General features: G+C 41.1%; 1 pseudogene; it reads left to right on the top strand.

Moving 5' to 3' along the window:
* Positions 1 to 21387, top strand: part of LOC104578076 (E3 ubiquitin-protein ligase RNF180-like) — a 76533-nt pseudogene that overhangs the window by 33941 nt on the left and 21205 nt on the right.

Below are 21387 nucleotides of genomic sequence, written 5' to 3'. Positions count from 1 at the left end.
GCTGCAAATGGCGTTTAATATACGCAGGCTGGATCTTATAAAGGTAGCAAAGGCGGAAGCATGCCTATATAGCCAATAAGCGTTGCTCTTTACCTAATATGGCATATGCCTTAGTTCCCTATTCTTCCCGTACATCGTGAGATCTTCCGAGCGCCGTACCCTACAGCAGGGTCCTCTGGATCAATAGGGGTATAAATTCGATAGCAGGCGTTCCAAGAATGCAGTTGGGAATTCAGAGGATCCCTGTTTAACTTCTGCTACTTTTGACAAATTTGTAGGTTTTCTGACTGGTAGTTTTTTTTTTTTTTTTTTTTTTTTTTTTTTTTTTTTTTTTTTTTTTTTTTTTTTTTTTTTTCTGAAGCCCTTGTATCAGAAACTGCTGATACAACTCAGTGGACCTTCACCCGTCCACTGTATGGTAATCCCACTCCAGCCTTTGGGAGGGGCACACGTTCATCTTGAACGTTTCTACGACCATGTTCGGTCAGGTCTTCTATACCTGGTATCAATTCTCTAGCTCCTCTTAATATTCTCTCCCTCTCTTTCAATGTAAATAGAGCATGGAGGAGCTGCTGACAATCATCCCATGTGGGTTGATAACTATATATTACAAATTTAAGAAGGGATATCATGCTCCCACAATCTTTTTGAGAAGGGAGGGTTTTGTTGCCTCCAGTTATACAGGTCCATGGTGGAGAAGGGCGCGCTCCCACTTCCTCCAGGGACCTGCCTTAGCGGTAAAACTGATACCAGGGAGCTGGTGGAGTCAGGAGAGATGGCTTCACCAGTTCCCACCGGGCCATAAGTTTAACCCCTTCTAGTGTGGGGCGGGGATAAAGGGTCGTCCTGGACAGGACCACCGTGTTGATCCGGCACCACAGGGGGGCTTTGTGCTTCTTGGGGGCTATAGGGTGGTTAAATCGGATCTTCGGGTGGCTCTTTGAAGACAGGGAATTTTGGCACGGATGGGGCAGATGGAATGGGGGGCTTTTCTCCTTCCCCATTCTCATAGCTAGTACTTTGTGCCCATTTCCACATTTTTGCCATACACATTTGTAGCCAAATGGGGGGGTTCTTTTAGGATATAATTCCACGGAACGATATAAGGAATCTGATCGGGGTCCCCAGGTTCCCCCATAACGATAAAAAGTACTCTTTGGACTACGTCGGGGTCGAAAGACCCCTCGGGAGGCCAACCCACTCCAAAAGTTGGCCATTCACTTTTACAAAAAGATTTTCAATTTATCTGCCTTAATATTAAACCCATAATTTAGGAGGGTCCATCTCCTAAAATTTTGAAAAATTGACAAAAAACAATCAAGGGGTCCTTCGGGAACAGAACTCGATTGTCCCATTCTGTATGGATCAAAGCGATTTAGAACACAACACAAATGACACAAATAACAATTAGCACGACAACCGACACAAATAACAATGACCATGATACTACTTGCGGAACGTTCCAACCTATTCCAACCTTTTACCCAGGGCAACGCAGTGGCGTCCCACGCGTGCCGGAGGTGGGGAGTTATTGTCTCGTCAGACCTCCCACAGTCCACCACACCAGAAATCGGGGCGCCCCTTAACCTCCTGAATCGTACGATACCTTACCTCGAGGTTTTTCGAGATCTGAGGACCTGGAACTTCGTCAGGTAGCGCTCCCCCTGGAAGCGTTCCCCCGGCGAAGTCAGGCAGCCCTTCCCAACCAGGGAGGGCCTGGCAATTACTGAGCTCCCGGACGAGCCCCCAAAATGTTAGTCTGTAATCTCAATAATCACCCGCACGCTCAACCTGGTAGGTTGAAAAGCAAGCTTTTATTAGCTGGCCGGCCTCTTACAGTTTGCCTGAGATCTGTGCCGTCTTAGGAAAAAGTCCGTGTTTTTATAGACAGCTGCAACTCCTGCGTACGTTATTTGCAGTTACCAGTTCTTCACGACTGATATCTTTTCTCATGGTTGCAGCAAGAGCAGGGGGGGCTCAGCATAAGTAGCAAGCTATGTTCACAGAAGCAGATATCGAAAAGCAAGAGCACGGTGACTCAGCATAAGTAGTAAGCTATGTTCACAGAAGCAAATAGCGAAATTAGGTACCTAGTCACCTCAACCTTATTAACTTCTTATATGGCCCCTCTTTGCACAGGGTCCTACAATTCTCTAAGTCTTTATATATGTAAGCTGTCAGCATACAGATAGCAAGTGCTTTGCTGTAACTTGTTGGCGATCTTTTGCTTTGGTAGAAAGAATAAAACTTAAGTAAATGTGTAAAAGGACATGGTTTCTTAACAATCTACACCGAATCTACACCTACACCGAACTCCTGCCTCCCGCCATCTGTATACACCTGAGCTCACCAACTCCTTTGTCCCCCTTGCTGAAGAATGTGGGGGAATTGCCCTATTTCCCTCCTTTGTAAAGGCCCCCATCTCGTTGCAGATGGCTCTTTTTGTCCCACTGGCTCATGGCTCCGCTCAGTCTCCCCTCCCTTTGTCCTGCTCTTCAGCCAAACTGTGGAGAAACCCCCTTATTGATGAATACAGAAACTTGAGCATTCTGCTCAATCCCTCCTCTTTTTTTTTTTCTTTTTTTTTTTTTTCCTCCTTTGGACAATATTTGTTTTTACAAACTAGGTTATTAACTAACAACCTGCATTCAGTATGTCTAGTACCCATGAGTAGTCTTCATATCCTCCTGGACTCCCACAGACCCAGCAACCCAGAGTTTATTTTCCAGACCCACTCCCAGCCAGCGGTACAGATCTACTGAGAAGTCCAGATTTCTGGAGTCTTGGAAATCTTAACTCTGGTGTGATGAGTCCATCCATGCTCAACTGTCTTGATTGATGTACCAAGACCCAATCCCCTGGTTGGATATCATGGACTGCAAAATCCAAGGGGAGGGTCTGTGCTAGCTGGGCTTCCTGTCGGAGAGACTTCACAAGAGAATGTATTCTGGCCACATTTGCTTTAAATATATATCACTTATCTCCACCTCCTTGCCAGGTTGGGTGTTAACAGGATAGAGAATCCCAAACATTATTTCAAAGGGGGACAGTTGAATGTCTCCCCTCGGTTTTGCTGTTATTCTTGCTAAAGCTAATGGGAGAAGTCGTGTCCACGGCATCTTAGTTTCTAACACCAATTTCAAAAGATGCTTTTTAATATTCCCATCCATCCTTTCCACTCTACCAGAACTCTGAGGATGCCAAGGGGTATGCAAGTCCCATCGAATCCCTAGGGCAGTCATGACACCTTGAAGGACCTTTCCTGTAAAATGAGTGCCTCTGCCTGAATCTATTGCCTCTACCAACCCATATCTTGGAATGATCTGTTCTAAGAACACCTTAATTACAGATCCAGTTGTTGCTGAGGCAGTTGGAAATGCCTCGAGCCATCCCGTCAACTGACATACTATTACCAGAAGATACTTAATTCTTCTGTCGGAAAAGACATCTTTTCTGGTAATGGCTGCACTACCGGTAGGAGAGGGAGGATCTTAGATACTTCTGGTAGGAGTGCTGCTTTTTGAGCTTCCTCATCAGCCAATCGATTGCCTACCTCCTGCTCTGAGTGTCCTGTCTGATGTCCCCTGATATGAATTATTGAGACCCTTTTGGGGAGGTTCACCACCTCCAGCAGGCGAGCAATCAGATCCTTATGCACCAATGCCTTTCCTCGGCAAGTTAATAAACCTCTTTCTTCCCATAGTTTTTCAAACATATGTGCCACCCCATATGCATATTTAGAATTCACAGGCTCTTATTAGAGAATACAATTCTGCGGTTTGGGCTGACCAGGTAGACGGCAGCTTTCCTCCCTCCAGGAGCTCCCTTCCCTTAATGATAGCATATCCTGTAGCCCGTTTCCCTTCTATTACTCTTGAAGATCCATCAATAAACACATTGTCCCCATCTGGCCAAGGAATCTCTCTCAAATCTCCCCTACAATAAGGCCACCCCTTAGCCACTGGGTCTAACATTTTAGAAAAATAAGCTATTGGTATTCTCATGCCTCCATGCTTTTGCACTAAAATTCCCTTGCCATGGCTCTGTTTGACATCCACGTATAAGTCAAATTCTTTCTTTGTGTCCAGAAGAGCTAAGGCCAAAGACTTGGTCAATTTATCTTCTAATTTTCTAAAGCTCTGTTCTCCTTTTCATGTCCATACCACAACATTGGGGCTGTTTTGGGTTAAACCTCCAGCCAAAATATGCCCCAAATATATATATAATATACATATATATATATATTTTTTTTCCCGACACCCTAAACCCTTTTTGGGCAAAGAAATTGAGTCAATAACCTGGCTCCTGGGGGTGGGATAAATTCCTTATCCTTGTAGGAGGACTGTCCATGTCAATTGCTGTTTTATCATTTTTCCTGGAACTGCCCACACTTCAGTATTTTCAGCAAGGCTTGTCCAAATCTAACTTCTTTATCATCCCCGACAATATCAATTGACATTCCCAATCCAGCCATCAACTCCAACCCCTCAGCAGATTGCCTCTCTCTTTTGTTACATAGATTCCTCTAGATGTTCCCCTTAACCATATTGACACACATTCTTTCTCAATGAGACCCTTCTCAGTATCACTGCGATACTGGCACAAAACCTGACAAAGACTAGGATCGTGGTCCGACCCTACAGGGGGCCACCTAAATCCCCCTGGTAACTTATATTCTGGCCAAACAAAACAACAATATTTTATTCCTTGGTTATTTCTGGGGGAATGCACAAGTTATCCCAAACCCTCAAAAGTCTTCCCAAGGGACTATATAGGTATAAGTCGAGGTCGTCATACCTTTTTCCCAGCACCCTCTTTTGGCTTCCCTTTGCTGCCCTCCCTGGATGTCCATATCAGGGTCGTCACCCCTTTTGTTCCCCACTGCCCCATAGTACTCACCAGTGAGATTTCAATGGTCCTTTCCGTCAAACCTTGTCCTTTCCGTCGGACTTAGCGCTACCCGGAGGTCCTTTCCGTCAGACCTAGTCCTTTCCTTCAGACCCCTTGAGGACCCCCTCCCGGTCCTACCTGCGGATCCCCCTGATCCGCTTCTCGTCTGTCACTGGGTCTAACATTTTAGAAAAATAAGCTACTGGTCTTCGCATGCCTCCGTGCTTTTGTACTAAAATTCCCTTGGCGTGGCCCTGTTTGACATCCACATATAATTCAAAGTCTTTCTCTGTGTCCCGAAGAGCTAAAGCCAAAGACTTGGTCAATTTATCTTTTAATATTTTCTAAAGCTCTGTTCTCCTTCTCATGTCCATACCACAACATTGGGGCTGTTTTGGGTTAAACCTCCAGCCAAAATATGCCCCAAATATATATATAATATACATACATACATACATATATATATATATATTTTTCCCCGACACCCTGAACCCTTTTTGGGCCAAGAAATTGAGTAACTTCACAGCAGTTTCCTTCACCACCCTCTCTTGTTCACTTGATAGGGGCAAGTCATACTGCAGTAACCTGGCTCCTGGGGGTGGGATAAATTCCTTCAGTATTTTCTGCAAGGCTTGTCCAAATAGGACCGGTGCCTTGGTGTATCCTTGCAAGAGGACTGTCCATGTCAATTGCTGTTTTATCATTTTTCCTGGAACTGCCCACACTTCTGAGTTCACTTCAGCCTAGCTTTATCAGACACTTTGCACAAAGTTACAGTAGTGCTAACTTCTTTATCATCCCCGACAATATCAATTGACATTCCCAATCCAGCCATCAACTCCAACCCCTCAGCAGATTGCCTCTCTCTTTTGTTACATAGATTCCTCTAGATGTTCCCCTTAACCATATTGACGCACATTCTTTCTCAATGAGACCCTTCTCAGTATCACTGAGATACTGGCACAAAACCTGACAAAGACTAGGATCGTCATCTGACCCTACAGGGGGCCACCTAAATCCCCCTGGTAACTTATATTCTGGCCAAACAAAACAATATTTTATCATTAGTTCCTTGGTTATTTCTGGGGGAATGCACAAGTTATCCCAAACCCTCAAAAGTCTCCCCAAGGGACTATATGGGTATAAATCGAGGTCGTCATTCCTTTTCCCAGCACCCTCTTTTGGCTTCCCTTTGATGCTCTCCCTGGTTGTCCATGTCGGGGTCGTCACCCCTTTTGTTCCCCACTGTCCCATAGTACTCACCAGTGAGATTTCAATGGTCCTTTCCATCAGACCTGGTCCTTTCCGTCAGACTTAGCGCTACCCGGAGGTCCTTTCCTTCAGACCTAGTCCTTTCCGTCGGACTTAGCGTTACCTGGAGGTCCTTTCCGTCAGACCTAGTCCCTTCCGTCGGACCTAGTCCCTTTCGTCAGACCTAGTCCTTTCCTTCAGACCTAGTCCTTTCTGTCAGACCACTTGAGGACCCCCTCCTGGTCCTACCTGCGGATCCCCCTGATCCTCTTCTCGTCTGTCTCTGGACAGTCTCGGGAACCCAATCAGTCGTCCGGTGCAGGCTGCCGTCGAAGGGAGTCGATCACCAAAAGCTTTGGTGAGGCGTGCCGTCGACTCCAATTGCTGTCTGCCGTTCCTGGAAGGCAAGCATATAGCATCAGCACAGATGATAATGTCTCTCTTTCACATGCTTACAGGCTTTTCAAGCCAAAGCTGATCCTTTGTTCTTCTGCCTGTTTTGTTTGTTTGTCTGTTTACATCCCATGACATTCATCCAGTGAAATATCAGTGATCACGGTAAGGTGATACAGTCAGTATTAGCATTTCCTATGTGATTTGGGAATGTGGAAGTTTTTAGGACCTTTCATTCATTGCTAAGTAGTAATAGAATTTGTACTGCTTAAGAGGTTTCCCTGTTGGACTCTGCAGTCTTTTATTCCTTTCACTGTCCCTTACATCCATATGGCCTTCCTCAATTTTGCCTGTATTATAATCTTTCTGCAAGGGCAACATTCTGCTTTATGATTGTAAATCTCCCAAACACCAAAGCTTTGGTTGTTGGACTGCTTAGTTGCAAATAAAAATAATACTCATTTAAATTATTTAACATTAGTTTCTTGCATAGGGAAACTGATGTGATTTAAGCTTTGCACTAACTGATGCGCTTTGAGTAGATAGCATATCAGAGAAGGGCAGCTTTTCTCCCTCTCACCCACTAATCAAATTACTTTTAAATAGAATATAGCTTGCATGTTAGAATAATTTAGATCTTACTAATTTCAGTAGACACTGAGATTCTCCTGTCTGTTCATGTTATCCTGGTTACAAGCCCACCTCAGAGCCTTCCACCACCCTGGAGTCCTGCAGCCGTTTTGCCTCCACTCTCTTATGTGCTAAATTGGCCTGTGCAGTGTTTAATGTGCACGCAGTCAGACTGGTGCTCCTCTACCCATTATTTTTCCATTCCTTTCAAAGCAGGTCTACAAACGCTTGTTTTTGCCTCCTACCTTTTGGTTTTGTGCTAGCTTTTATTTCTGACTTTTGTCCTTACCTGGCTGAGTTATGGGTTTTTTTCATTGCCAAATGCATTAGTGCTTTTTAATTTCAGCTGAAGTCATCTCTGCTGTGTACCAAGCACAAACGTTACGTTCCTCACTCTCCGAGCCAGTCTGTTCTCTGATTTTTGTCAAAGAAAGCATTCCTTCTTTATAAAATTACATAATTAGAGCCAACTTTCAATTACCTTTTGCCATACCATTGTAGCGTTGGCTACTCCTAAGTGTAGAGACAGCCTGGGTCAAGCAGGATTATTGATTAGTTATAATACAGTGATGCTCTAAAGCTCTTTTTGGGGCAGACTTCCTTAAAAAAAAAAAAGACACAATTGCTTTCTTGGAGCTAAAAGTAATAATCCAAAGCAGACCCAAGGTGGCCACATGTCAGAGTAGCTTGGTTGTGTCCACAGTAAATTTCCAGATTGCTCAGAACAGACCAAAGCAAAGCTGGCTCTGGTTTTCTGGAGCCTTCTCAGATCTGGCAAAGAGAAAAGCAAGCTGGAGTAGTAAGTGCTGAGGTAAGAGCTACATAAGGGTTGACACTCTGGGTTGCACAAGAGTTCATGTTTGGACAGTGCTGGACCCAAGCTACTAGGAATTATGCTTATCTAGAACTGATGAATCCTCCCGGAGACATACTTCTGCTCTGGGTTTTCAAATGCATTCCATAGTACTCATACTCAGAATCACAGAATAGTTAAGGTTGGAAGGGACCTCAAGAGATCATCTAGTCCAACCACCCTGCTTCAGCAGGGACACCTAGAGCATGTGGCACAGGGTGGCGTCCAGGCAGGTTTGGAAGATCTCCAGAGAAGGAGACTCCACAACCTCTCTGGGCAGCCTGTTCCAGGGCTCTGTCACCCTCACAGGAAAGAAGTTCTTCCTCATATGGAGGTGGAATTTCCCATGTTTCAACTTACACCCATTACCCCTCATCCTGTCGCTGGCCACCACGGAGAACAGCCTGGCCCCATTCTCCCTAACAATCATCCCTCAGGTACTTGAACATGTTGATCAGATCTCCTCTCAGCCTTCTCTTCTCCAGACTAAACAGGTCCAGCTCGCTTAGTCTTTCCTCATACGACAAATGCTCCAGTCCCTTAATCATCTTTGTGGCTCTCCACTGGACCCTCTCTAGAAGCTCCATGTCCCTCTTGTACTGGGGAGCCCAGAACTGCTCCCAATACTCCAGGTGCGGCCTCACCAGAGCTGAGCAGAGGGGCAGGATCCCCTCCCTCGACCTGCTGGCAACGGTCCTCCTGATGCAGGCCAGGATCCCATTGGGCTTCTTGGCCACAAGGGCACACTGCTGCCTCATGGTTAACTTGTTGTCAACCAGGACTCCCAAATCCCTCTCTGCAGAGCTGCTTTCCAGCAGGTCAACCCCGAATCTGTCCTGGTGCCTGGGGTTATTCCTCCCCAGGTGCAGGACCCTGCACTTGTCCTTGTTGAACCTCAGGAGGTTCCTCTCTGCCCAACTCTCCATCCTGTCTAGGTCCCTCTGAATGGCAGAACAGTCCTCAGGAGAAGGCTGTTAGGGCTTATTTTTTAATAATAATACTGTTAGGACTTATTTGCTGTGTTCAGTAACCCAGATAGCAGAGGATTGACTGTAATGAGAGAGAGCAAAAATCCAAAGCAGAAAGCCATAAACATAATTATCCCTGAGACAGACATAGAGACTCCCATGTCTCTGAATAGCCACAAAATATTTTGAATATTTGGTATATAAGTAGCAGTGATAGTCTGCCATGGCCTACAAGTGTCAAAAGTGGTCTGTCTAACAGGTAGCTGGTGATTATGCAGATTAGATGCTAATCATGCAGCTGCTCTGGCCCTGAGCAGTATATATTGGGTAGCGGTGAGTCATGAGGTGTGCTTAGTGTTGGTTATAGGTGTCTATAAGGACTTCTGCAGGCCTGGCAAGGAGGTGGGTATGGGGTAGTGGTTGAGCAAGTAGTTGAGCATAGGGGGTTAAGTGTGGGTATTGGAGCCTACAAGAAGTCACTGATACTATAAGGCAGCTTGGAATTAAGATGCTTAAATGGGGAACCACTAGGTAGGTTTGGAAAGTTTAGAATAAGGGGCATCTGAGAAGAATTTTGACACAGCAGTCTGACACCCTCCCCTCTCTTGGGTGTCTCCTTGTGAGTCTATTGGATCCCATTGGATATGTTGGGTTCTGTTAGCTATGAAACAGTGTAGAATTAGAGGAAACAGAGCCAAGTAAATTTGTTTCTTGTTTTGTTCCCATAGAAATGAAGAAAATACACTTTTCCTAAGCCAGAAACTTTGGGTGCCATCAGTATAAGATCTTCAAATTGCATGGAAAGGTTTAATTATTTTACAAGAACAAAGTAGGAATCTGGTAGTACTATATAAACATTTTTATACTCAAATGGCATGTACACAATATGGAATTCCAGTTACACCTCCCTACAAATACATCACTTCAAGAAAATTCATAGCACAAATGCTAGCAAAACCAAGCATTTGTCAGGTTGTTAGGGTTTCCTAGAAGGAAAATCTAGAAGGGTTTCCTTTCTACATTAAGGTTCAGGTTCTCCACTCTAGTGATAAAGCTGTGGTTTGTTCTAAACCGTGACTCTTGCAGAAACATACTCTTCACAAATTACCTTTCAAAGGCAGAAGAACTTAGGGCTGTTTGTTTGTTCATTTTGCCTTTCTTAGGAAAATTGCCAGATATTTTGATAATGAAATTACAAATTGTTAAAATTTGTTTTAAAATAAGAAATCTTATAATATTATAGTTTGGGTCAAGCTTTTTGGGTTTTTTTTTCTTTTTTTTTACTGTTTCTTGTACTTTCTTTTACTGACTTTTGTTCTCCACCTCCTCAATGCTTGTTGTGACATTCCTGTCTTGTCCATATGTTTCATTATCTCATTGAAAGTAATGTGTTTTAAAAGTTAAGAATATCACACAGTGTACTGACTTCTTCAGCTGTATTTAAAGCCACCTTCTTGCTGATTGATTTATCCAAAATAGTTATAAGCTGAGCTGTGAAGAAATGTGCTCTCTCTCTTCTTGCAGACTGCAAATGATAACCTGCACACAGATGATGAGCATGAATTCAGAGGAGACCAAGCAAGCTATCTGTGTGCAGTGTGCCTGGATCTTTATTTCAATCCTTACATGTGCTATCCCTGCCACCACATCTTCTGTGAACCTTGCTTGAGGACACTTGCCAAAGACAATCCAGCCAGCACTCCATGCCCACTGTGTCGCACTACAATTGCCAGAGTCTTTTTCCAAGCAGGTATAAACATTAAACTTTTTACAGTATAGAAAAATACTTATAACTCTTTCTTTGTGTATTTCTGGTCTGAATAAATATGTAGCTGAAAGCATAGTAACTCCCTGCTACAAAAAATATTCTCCTGCCCAAAGAAATAATAAAGAATATGTACTAGGGTAAATCCACAATCCATGCAGAGCATAATTTGGTCTTTTTACCTATCGTGGGGGTTTCTTTCCATTTATTTTTTCCTAGAACTATTACATGCAGGCCTTCATAAACGTTAAGAAATTACTCTGGAGGTATATTTTAAAAAAAATGATTTTTCAGGTGAAGTTTTGATATTTCATATTTCTTTGCTGAATTCATACTAAATTCATATTTACTCTTACTAAATAATCACAAACTCCAAACATTATAAACATGCACTTCCTCAAACTACCTCACTAAAAAGGCATTTTAAAATTAATAAATTAATGACAAAAATTTTTCTTTTCTTGGTTTTAGGACTTTGTTAGCTGTAGGTAAAAATAAAAGCTGACAAAATTATAGAGTTCTAAGTAATATTGTTTTAAAATTCTGCCCTCCTCCCCTCTTACACTCTCATCTTTAGTACTCCTGACTTCTTGCAGTAGGAAAACTTTTGTGGTAGGGTTTGTTGTTTGAGGTCAGAAAGGATGTAGGAATAAGAAAGGTTAAGTCGTCCTTTTGATACTATACATGGAACATCATGGGTCAGTCTTTATACTTACAGCTTAAAAAGGTAAATTACGACACTGTGGATAAAGTTTCACTATGATATATGGAATCAGGCAGATTACAGCACTTCTTAAACTCTGCATCGATGGTCACGAAATAATGGAAATGACTCAGCCAGAGGGAACACGTGTTTATTTTTGAATGCTGCAGAGATCATGCAGACATCCTGCTTAAACAGGGATAGTGCTGTGGTGATGACAGGTTGGGGATGCAGATAATGTGGAATTAAGTTACGATTTTGCACTGAGCAGCAGAGCTACCCAGCTTCTATTTCTAATCATGCACAGACTCTTCATTTGAAGAGCACAATGTTGTATAATTATATGACAAACTAACTCGAGGAACTGAACTGTCTGAAAAAGAACTTGGAGTGGGAAAGAGGCATTTTTCAGCCATACTAGTTTCCCTAGCAAGGTTCATTTGAGTGCTGCGGGTGGCAGGAGCAATGGCCATGGGTAAGGACTGACTAAACTAGCACTGTGGCAGAAAAACTGCATGTGAAACTGATGCCTGAGCACTCGCAGCACCATGCCTGCCTGGTATGTAGAGGTTTCAAGCTGTTCTCACTTCATTTTCTTAATGCTCAATGCTACTTTGGATTCGATGTACAGATGAAGTGCGTTTCACTACTAGAGAATGGCTTTTAGCTGCTGTAGGGCTTTGAGGCTTTTAACTGCTGTAGGGCTTTGAATAAAGAAAAGCTATTTAACAGGGTTTCTGCGCTAAAGTATCACTGGGAGAGCAGAAAGAGGATAAGGATGCTTGCTAAAATGTATTTGCAAACCTTTATAACAACTCTGAAGTGCTATCAGCTAAGTGAACTATTTCTAGGATTATTTGTAGCAATTGAGTACTTAAGAAGGCATGTAGTTTTATTGAGATAAATGGATTTGTATGGCTAAACTGTAAATACAGTGCCAAAAATAGAGAGTCATAGCAAGTATACGATATGTATGTAGAATTAACAACGTCAGATCAGAGAAATCCATATGACCTAACCACAGCTATTTGCATATTGCTATATAGTTTATGGCAGTATATACTTGGCTTAGCAATATATTTGAAAATAGATACACTAAATTGACTTTGTTTTACTATATATCTATTAAGAAAAATACTTTTAATTTGCCAATGCATAGCATGTTGAACAGCTTATAAGATGTATATTTCAACCAAGGAATATTGATGATGATATCATACCCTTAGAAAAATTAATAAAATCAACATATTAGGGAATACAAGTAGTGCAGGACTAATATAAATGTAAGTTGATATTTTTTACTGGTGAGATTTATTAAGCCTTTTAAAAGTTGTGTAAAGTCACTGCTGTTGTTCTGTGCAACCAATGAAGCAGAATTGCTGGCGTTCTTTACGTTTACCACTAATGTTACAGCCTGGCTGTCTTGTTTCCTTAACTAATCTGTTCTGGATGCTTTCTTTTACTTTCCTTTCGTATTTTATTTTATAAGCATATATATATATATAAAAACAAGGATGTGTTCAGAAGGTCAATTTTTAGCTTGTACAGTTTTGCAAATTGAATGCAAAAAAAAGATGAAGGCCAAAAAATCCATTAACGACCAATTATAAAGGAAAAGGTTCATTATAAAGAAAAAAGTGCCAAGTCCAGAGCTCTGAAGACAAATGTGACTCATGAGGAAGCTTAATCTGGCCTGTTGCCCATATCAAGGGAGCCTTTTCTACTACCCCCAGGAGCATGAGTCCCAGTGCAGACACATTGCTCTGGCAGTGCCTGCGGCACATTCCCGTTTGCCTTAAAGGACAGAAGGCCCTTCCCCTCAGGATAAATGCACTTCTGGTCAGATGACAGAGTGCCAGGGACTCACCTGAGAAAAAGGACAAAAATTGATCTGGTTACAGCAATCTATTTCCAGGAAACTCTTATCTTTTAAATATCTCTCATACTAGGTAAAAGAATGAGCCTGGGATGGGCTTGTGCACTTTGAAACAAGTGGTTTTGATTCATGTAAAATATTTCTGAGGAGTGCCAGATCTGGCACCCATATGTAATAAACCCACCACTTCTAAAAACCAGAGTGAGGGTACTATTTGTGCACAGTAAGTTGGCCACACAACAGGGAAGGGGTCCCCTACGGAAAGGTCACTTAGTCTGGCCGATCTGAAAGCCTAACCAAGCAACCTTGCAAAAGCCTGTAGAGTTGTCATCACTGCCTTTGCTGAAAAAAAGGAATTAGATTCCTCACCAGAGATTTTAGTGGATAAATTTGGAAAGTCAATTTCAAGGAATTGAGTTAATTTTTATAGCCATTAAAAGAAAACTAAAACACTCTGCGTTGATCCTGCAAGAGGCGAGCAGAGTCTTACCAGAGACTATATCTCTGAATCCTGATAGTACTTAATCAGAATAAATTCAATGCCATATAGAGCTCTTCCATAGAAATTGAAAACCACTAGTGAAAAAAGTACTGAATTTGTTTCAGATATATTTAGAATAAATGGCCCCACTCCCTTCACTGACTGGCTTTGTGTAGGTGCAGTAGCACTGTTCTCACAAAATGAGGTAGAAGCTTTTGGGCATTTCCCACTTTCTGCATGCTGTGTGACCAATTCTATCTGCATTTAGACATAGTGAAATACAGAAGGGTACATTGGAAGACTTCAGAGTAAGAGCAGGTTTTTTTTTTGACTTTGAGTCTGGTAACCCCTTCCTCTTACATAGCAAGAGCCACTGCAACAAAAGGGCTCAGTAGCTCTCTGTCAGTCTTTCTTTTTCTCCTTTCACAAAAACTTCACCTTTCTCAGATTTGTCAGAGGATCCATCTCTTAAAAAATAATAAACATTGATTATGAAAGAGATATGCAAAAATGCACGAAAGTAATAATAATTATAGTAATAATATATAAGCCCTTTCAAAGATCTATGAAGGCCCTTTCTTTTCTTTCTCTTTTTAAGATACACAACGACTTGTGAAAACAACCACTATTATATTTATATGGAGCCGTGATAGTTGGAAGGGAAAATGTTCATTCAAGCAACTAAAATTAGGGTTATTTTTTTTTCCTGTTAATTTGTTAACTGTTATCATCAAATCACTTCTCTGTGATAGGATAATATGTTCATCTTTTAAATCTATTTTCCATAGATAAATGATTATGGATAGGTTCATTTTGCCATTTTTGTCTTGCAGTCCATCTATCTGTTTCCTCACATATTCCACTGTGTCATTAATCTTTCTAAGAGTATGTTAAGTATTAATTCCTGTTAATCCACAGTATAATTTTTTTTCAGACTTTTCCATCTCTTTCCATTATTGTCAGCTGCTATTGACTGATGGTGTTAAAGCAAAGAACAGCATGAACAAAAAATTAATATCACAGATTCATTCATTCATAGAGATATTCATTGTTTTGTAATTTAAATACCCTATTTATAACATACTTCATTCACATAGTGTTTCACATTATCTTTGCTAAATATCTTAGTCTGGAGGTAGAGAATTAGAAGAGCATGTTTAAGACTTGTTTGTGCTATATCTGGACATATTTCTTTTTGTGTGATTTTCAAAAATTTGAGGCGATCTCAAGGTATGTAACAATCAAAAAAGTATTACACAGAAGATGAGGTACTTCATTTTGTAGAATTAACATTGTAAAATTATTGCTGTAATTGCAGCATTAATATGCTTAATTAATATTCTTGCCCATTAATTTTTTTAGAACTGAACAACTCTACCAAATCTTTTTTTCCTACGGAATATTTGAAATTAAAAGAAAGTTTTCAAAAATCAAGTTCTGCAAAATGGCCTCTACCGAGCTGCAAGAAAACTTTAAGAGTTTTTGAAGGTAAGAAAATAATTTCCATATCATTTCAGACATGAAGAATTTAATTTTCAGATTTAAATGGGTATTTTTTCTATTTTTCTCTAATCTCCACGCACACTTGAGTACAGTATGTGAAAATAAATGTCTAACTAATCATCAGAGATGGATGACTACTAGAGTAGAGCTAAGTTAAAATTTCTCCTTAAGCTCTGAATCAAAAGATAAGCTGCAAATTTTAAAATGGAAATTTGGCTGTGTAACCTTTTTTTAATCTTTAGTCTTTAGTTTTGTGCATATTATCAAGATAATGTTATGTGCATTTTTTTGTTTGGAAAGTTTATAATGGTTCATCTGCATAGTGGAGTGAAGAAAATTACCCTGGAAGAAAAGTTACCATTTCTAATTGTGGTCAAGAAAGAAACACACAAAAAAAATCCAGAATCAATCTTTTATGAAAGAGGTCTTAAAAAATAGTTGGAATTATTCTCATAGATATTATCCTTTTATACATACAAAATGGAATAAGAGGGTTTTCTTTTTCTTTCTAGTTTTAACTTATTTTCTATTTATTATATGAAGGAAGCAGACTTTAGTAGTTAAACATTGCCATGATTTTAAATGATTGTTAACAGAAAAACATTTGGCTAGAGGAGTGAAATGTATGATTCACTGTTTATCCAAGTTCCCCATTTTCAGTCTAAGGAGGCTTTTCTTCACCAGGTCTCATCTGTGTTTACTGATCTAGTCGCTTTCTGTAGTGCTGAATCTTGCTAAGAAATCTATTTTTCCTGTTCATAAGAACAATATAGATTGCTTCTATAAAAGCATGTGGAAAAAAAAATCAGCATTCTTCTTATAGCCTCTTTATGTGTCTACACTGGCCTTTTTATTGATCAAATTTGATAAATCTGGTCTGCTGCTTATAAAACACAGAGTCGCACAGAGCATCATGATTTGATACTGAAAATAACAAGGAATGCTATGAGCTATCAAAAATGAACAGACTTGAGAGGTTTGAGAACTGCCAGATGTTCTTTGGTACTGCCCAGGGGTGGAAGCTGTTGGCAGGAAAAAAAATGTTTCTTTTTCTCTAAGGGCAGTTTAGATGTTGATGCTGAGCTTACTGTTTTGTTGTAATCTATTGCATTGTATATATGGCGTGTTTCATGTATGTGTTATAATGTCATAGGAAGATGCATTTCATATATATGAAAAGCTATGGTCTTGAGCAGGGGTCCTCAAACTACGGCCCGTGGGCCGGATACGGCCCCCCAGGGTCCTCAATCCGGCCCACCGGTATTTACAGAATCCCCCCGCCGGGGGTTGGGGGGGGAACCAAGCAGCCGCAGATGACTTCCTGCCACTTAATCCGCGCGCCGGCCTCCGCAGCCCCCAAGCACCCGCCGGGACTGGGCTGAAACCAGCGCCTCGTCCTCGACCTGCCCCCTCCAGGGGGCGCCTCTCGGCTACAAACCGCGCCGCCGCCGCCCCGTCCTCGTCCTCGTCCTCCTCCTCGTCCTCCTCCTCCTCCTCCGCGATGCGCGGCAGGCGAGAGGCGCGGGCATCTCCTCTGCCGGGCAAGCTCAGTCGGCAGCCTCTGGACTACGAGGTCCAGCCAACTCGGGCGAATCGCCAGAGCCCCGGCGCGGCAAAGTTCCTTCGGTCCCTTCTGGCCACCCTTTTCCGGACTGCGCGGCCGGGGCTGAGGAGGGGGGCGGCGGCATCAGCGAGGTGGGCGGCTCCCCCGTCTCTCCCTCCCTCCCTCCAGCTCCCAGGCAGGACAAGCAAGCCAGCACCGGTGGGAAGCGCGCGCACCATCATGTCAAAAAAAAGACAAATTGACTCCGAGTGCAGGGTATTCCAAGAAAAGTGGACTTCTGATTATTTTTCCACGGAGTACAAAGAAAGAGCTGTTTGTCTGATATGCCAGAATTCAGTGTCTGTGTTCAAGGAATACAATTTGCGTCGACACTACGAAACTCAACATAAAGATAAATATGATTCTTTGGTCGGACAAGTGAGAAAAGATAAAATATTAAGACTGAAACATGGATTGACACCTCAGCAAAATACTTCTGTGAAGCAAAAGCAGCTCAATATATCATCACTTTGAGCAAGCTATCAAGTTGCCAAGCTCATAGCGCGCACTTGCAGAGCATTCATAGAGGGAGAATTTGTTAAAGAATGCCTTCTTTCTGTTGCCAAAGAGATGTGTCCAGAGAAGGCGGATTTATTTAGTACAGTGAGTTTTTTGGGACCTACAATTACACGAAGGATTGAAGAAATGGGGGAAAATTTGAATCTACAGTTGCAAAACTCCTCAAGAAAACTTTGCTATTTCTCATTGGCACTTGACGAAAGCAATGATGTTCGTGATTCTGCACAACTTCTAATTTTCATTCGTGGGACAAATGATTCTTTCGAAGTCACAGAGGAGCTTGCTGCACTGAAAAGCATCAAAGGAACAACTACAGGAGAGGATATCTATGAGAAAGTTTGCCAAACTATGAATGATTTGGAGCTGGACTGGGGTAAACTATTCAGTGTGACAACTGATGGTGCTCCTAGCACGGTGGGGTCCATGAAAGGAGTGGTTGCACGCATTAACAAAGAGATGGACAAACGCAACCATTCACATCCAATAGCCATACACTGCATCATCCACCAACAAGCACTGTGTTGTAAATCACTGAAGCTGGACGCTGTCGTGAAAATTGTAGTTTCTTGTGTTAACTTCATTAGAGCTCATGCACTAAACCATAGTTTCAGGAATTTCTGTCTGAGCTAAATGTTGCCTATGAAGATATTCTGTGCCACACAGAAGTCCGTTGGCTGAGTTGAGGGAGAGTTTTGAAACGATTTTATGACTTACTTCCACAGGTTTATGATTTTATGCTTTCTAAAAACAAGGAAGTACCAGAGCTCAAAGATGCAGAATGGAAATGGCACCTTGCGTTTCTGACAGATGTAACAGAGCTACTCAACAGTTTCAATGTCCAACTTCAAGGAAAGGGGAAGCTCATCTGTGATATGTATTCACATGTGAAAGCATTTCAAGTCAAATTAGACCTGCTCATTAACCAAGTAAAGGAGGAAAACTTCTGCCATCTCCCCACAACTCAAAACCTGTCTGCAGAAAAACCAGCAGTTGCATTCCCAAACAAAACATGTATGGATGTACTAGAAATGTTGCAAAAGGAGTTTCAAATTAGATTTAAAGAGCTTCGTCTCCATGAACAGGACGTACAGCTTTTCCGGAACCCATTTTCTGTCGACATTGAAACTGTTGATCCGATTTACCAAATGGAATTGGCCGAACTACAGACTTGTGACTCGCTGAAAGATGCATTCAAATCAAGCAGCCTTACTAATTTCTATGCATCTCTCCCCTCAGAGACATATCATAATCTCAGGAACCATGCACTCAAAATTGCAACCGTCTTTGGCAGCACCTATGTCTGTGAGCAGACTTTTTCCCGAATGAAACATCTGAAATCTCCAATCAGATCCAGACTAACTGATGAACACTTGCATCACTTGCTACGACTAGCAGTGACAAATATGGAACCTAACATTGACCATCTCATTAGCCAAAAGCAGGCCCATAGTTCACATTGAAATATTATTTGTTTTTGTTGATTACAATTGTTCTTCATTTTAAATATTGCATTCTTTTTCCTGTTTTCTGTGCACTACTACAAATAAAATATGTCCAGTGTGCATAGGAATTCGTTCATTTTTTTCCAAACTATAGTCTGGCCCCCGACAGTGTCTGAGGGACAGTGAACCGGCCCCCTGTTTAAAAAGTTTGAGGACTCCTGGTCTTGAACTTCATACAAACAGAATGGATTAAAGGAGAAATCTAGAAATTTCATGCCAATTAAGCTGTGTACTACCTGGAAATCAGGCAAGTTGTCTCACAAAAGTAATTTAGACTGCAGGATCCAGATATCTCAGAAGGGTAGCATATAACCCCCTCACAGGGAGGAATTTGAAGGAAGAGAATTTGAGCAGGAGAGAGCTGGAATGGAGTTGCAGAAGGCAAAATATGCAGAATGGGAAGAAGAAAAGAGCTGAAAGGGGTAAGTTCCACTAGTAGAGCGACTGGAGTGAAAAGGGACATGATTACGCTGCTTAAAAGAGAGAACAGAAAAGTGCAGAGATTTGACTGTGAGGATAACTGATTCGACAGTGCTGCACTGTCAAAAACCAAATGGTGTGGTCCTGCTGGAAAAGCATGGTCTTTTGTCCTGCACACAGCCCACAGGCGTAAAGGTCACTGAAAACCTGGCTGCTGTTTTCAAATTTAATATGGTTCAAGCTTTTCCATATTACCAGAATATGTTATGTGGGTTTAGTGCTCTGGACATAAAAATGGTAAACCTTGAAAATGTAATTTAAGTTATGAATGTTAGTTAAGCTTTGAACTAATTATATTTGAAAGGCAGAGGTTATGTCAGACACTTTTGTACCAACTTAGCCCTGAAATACCCTCCATGGTTGAGCCGTTTGTACTGAAGCAGCCCTAAGGAGCCCAGCTGTGCTGCTCTGAACACATCCTACTATACAGTAGTATAGAGCAAAACTCTTTGGAGCTTTTTATTAAATGATCTGCAATATTATATTGAATCATGCAATTCAAGAAACAAGTGTCTAAAGAGGATTGAGCAGTATGCCAAGTAGCATTCAGGCCAGAAACCATCAGTGTGCTCTTCCTTTTAATAACTATTTTATCCTTATTCAGTCTATTTAACTTATTGTATAAAGCTAACCTATAAATGTCAATAGTTTTTTGCCTTTATGCATTTTGTCTGAACCACAGAAACCAGAAGGCCAGTAAGTAGCTAGGGAGCAGTTATAGGGGAGGAATGAAACTAATAGGATGTGATGTCACTACAGTAATATGATACGAAAGTATCATACAAAAGAATATTTCAACAAGAATTTATGACAGCTGAAATACAGTATTTGGCCAGCTAGGAAGATGGCAAACTTGAAGAAAAATAATGCTTTTGCAACATGATTTATAGAAGTGTTCAGTGATAAGGGAAATGAAAGAGGGTACTGAAAATGAAGAGTTCCGAGGATGAACAAAGGACCATAAAGAAAATTAAGCACTTTAGTCAGTGGAGAGACAGTGGAAAGAAATGTGTAACAGATAAAAAATGTGATGAGAAAATTAATAGAATGAGGCAAGTGATCCAGTTTTAAGGTAGGAGAACAGGGTTTGCTATAAATCATTTTTTAGAACTATTATATGATGTCCTGCCCATTTGGCGTTTAGTGTGTTATAGTTTAGGGGAAGGTAGAAAAAGAATAAAAAAATAGAAGAAAAAGCAAAGAAGCAAAAAAGCATTTGATCATTTTTAAAAAAGAATCTATTTACAGACTGTCCATCTAATTCCTTCATGACTTGAAGGTTGCCCCAGTTTTAGTATGCATCCAGTTTTAATATGCATCCCAGCACTCTGACTAGCCAAGTATCTTATATTCGAGTATCGATAATTATAGAATAATCACAGATGTCTGGACAGAGGAAGAGTGTGCTTTCTAAGCTTATTCTGCCCTCCCACAGTCCTGGTGCTTCATTTACTTCCAGGGAAATAAACAGCCCAAGATAGAACACACAAGTTGTTCTAGCTTTGCTGGGAATTTGTGAGGAAGACTTGGCACAGTAGGAGTTGAATAGTTTTCATAAATTTGGTAAATGCAATTTCATATTTAATTAATCTGCAATATCTTAATTATGTGAAACACCGAATATAAAAATGTACTTGCATGCATTTAATGTGCTTTTGTAAAGCTTTCTTTTCCTTTTTTTTATCCTTTTTAGTAACCTGTTTCTTTGATGAGATACGCTAGCTAGCTTTATGGTTTGTGTTTTAATCAGTAACTGCTGAACTGTTAGTCAATGAAATCAGTCTTTGCAAATTCTTATTTGGTTATTTATTTAATATTCAGAATATTGTTAATTAATGAAAGAGGCACTCTCTCATAATTTATATCTTTGAATTCAAACTAATGGTAGGAACACTTGCTTTGCAAAAATTTTAATTGTAAATAATAATCCCCACTGAGTTCCAATTTGTTTTGTGTGAATGGAAAAATAT

The sequence above is a fragment of the Tinamus guttatus genome, unplaced genomic scaffold (genome assembly GCF_059628265.1).
Source record: "Tinamus guttatus ecotype Peru unplaced genomic scaffold, ASM5962826v1 Tinamus_guttatus_pri_ptg000370l, whole genome shotgun sequence".
In the NCBI taxonomy this organism is placed as follows: domain Eukaryota; kingdom Metazoa; phylum Chordata; class Aves; order Tinamiformes; family Tinamidae; genus Tinamus; species Tinamus guttatus.
This window is presented reverse-complemented; position numbering and strand designations above follow the sequence as displayed.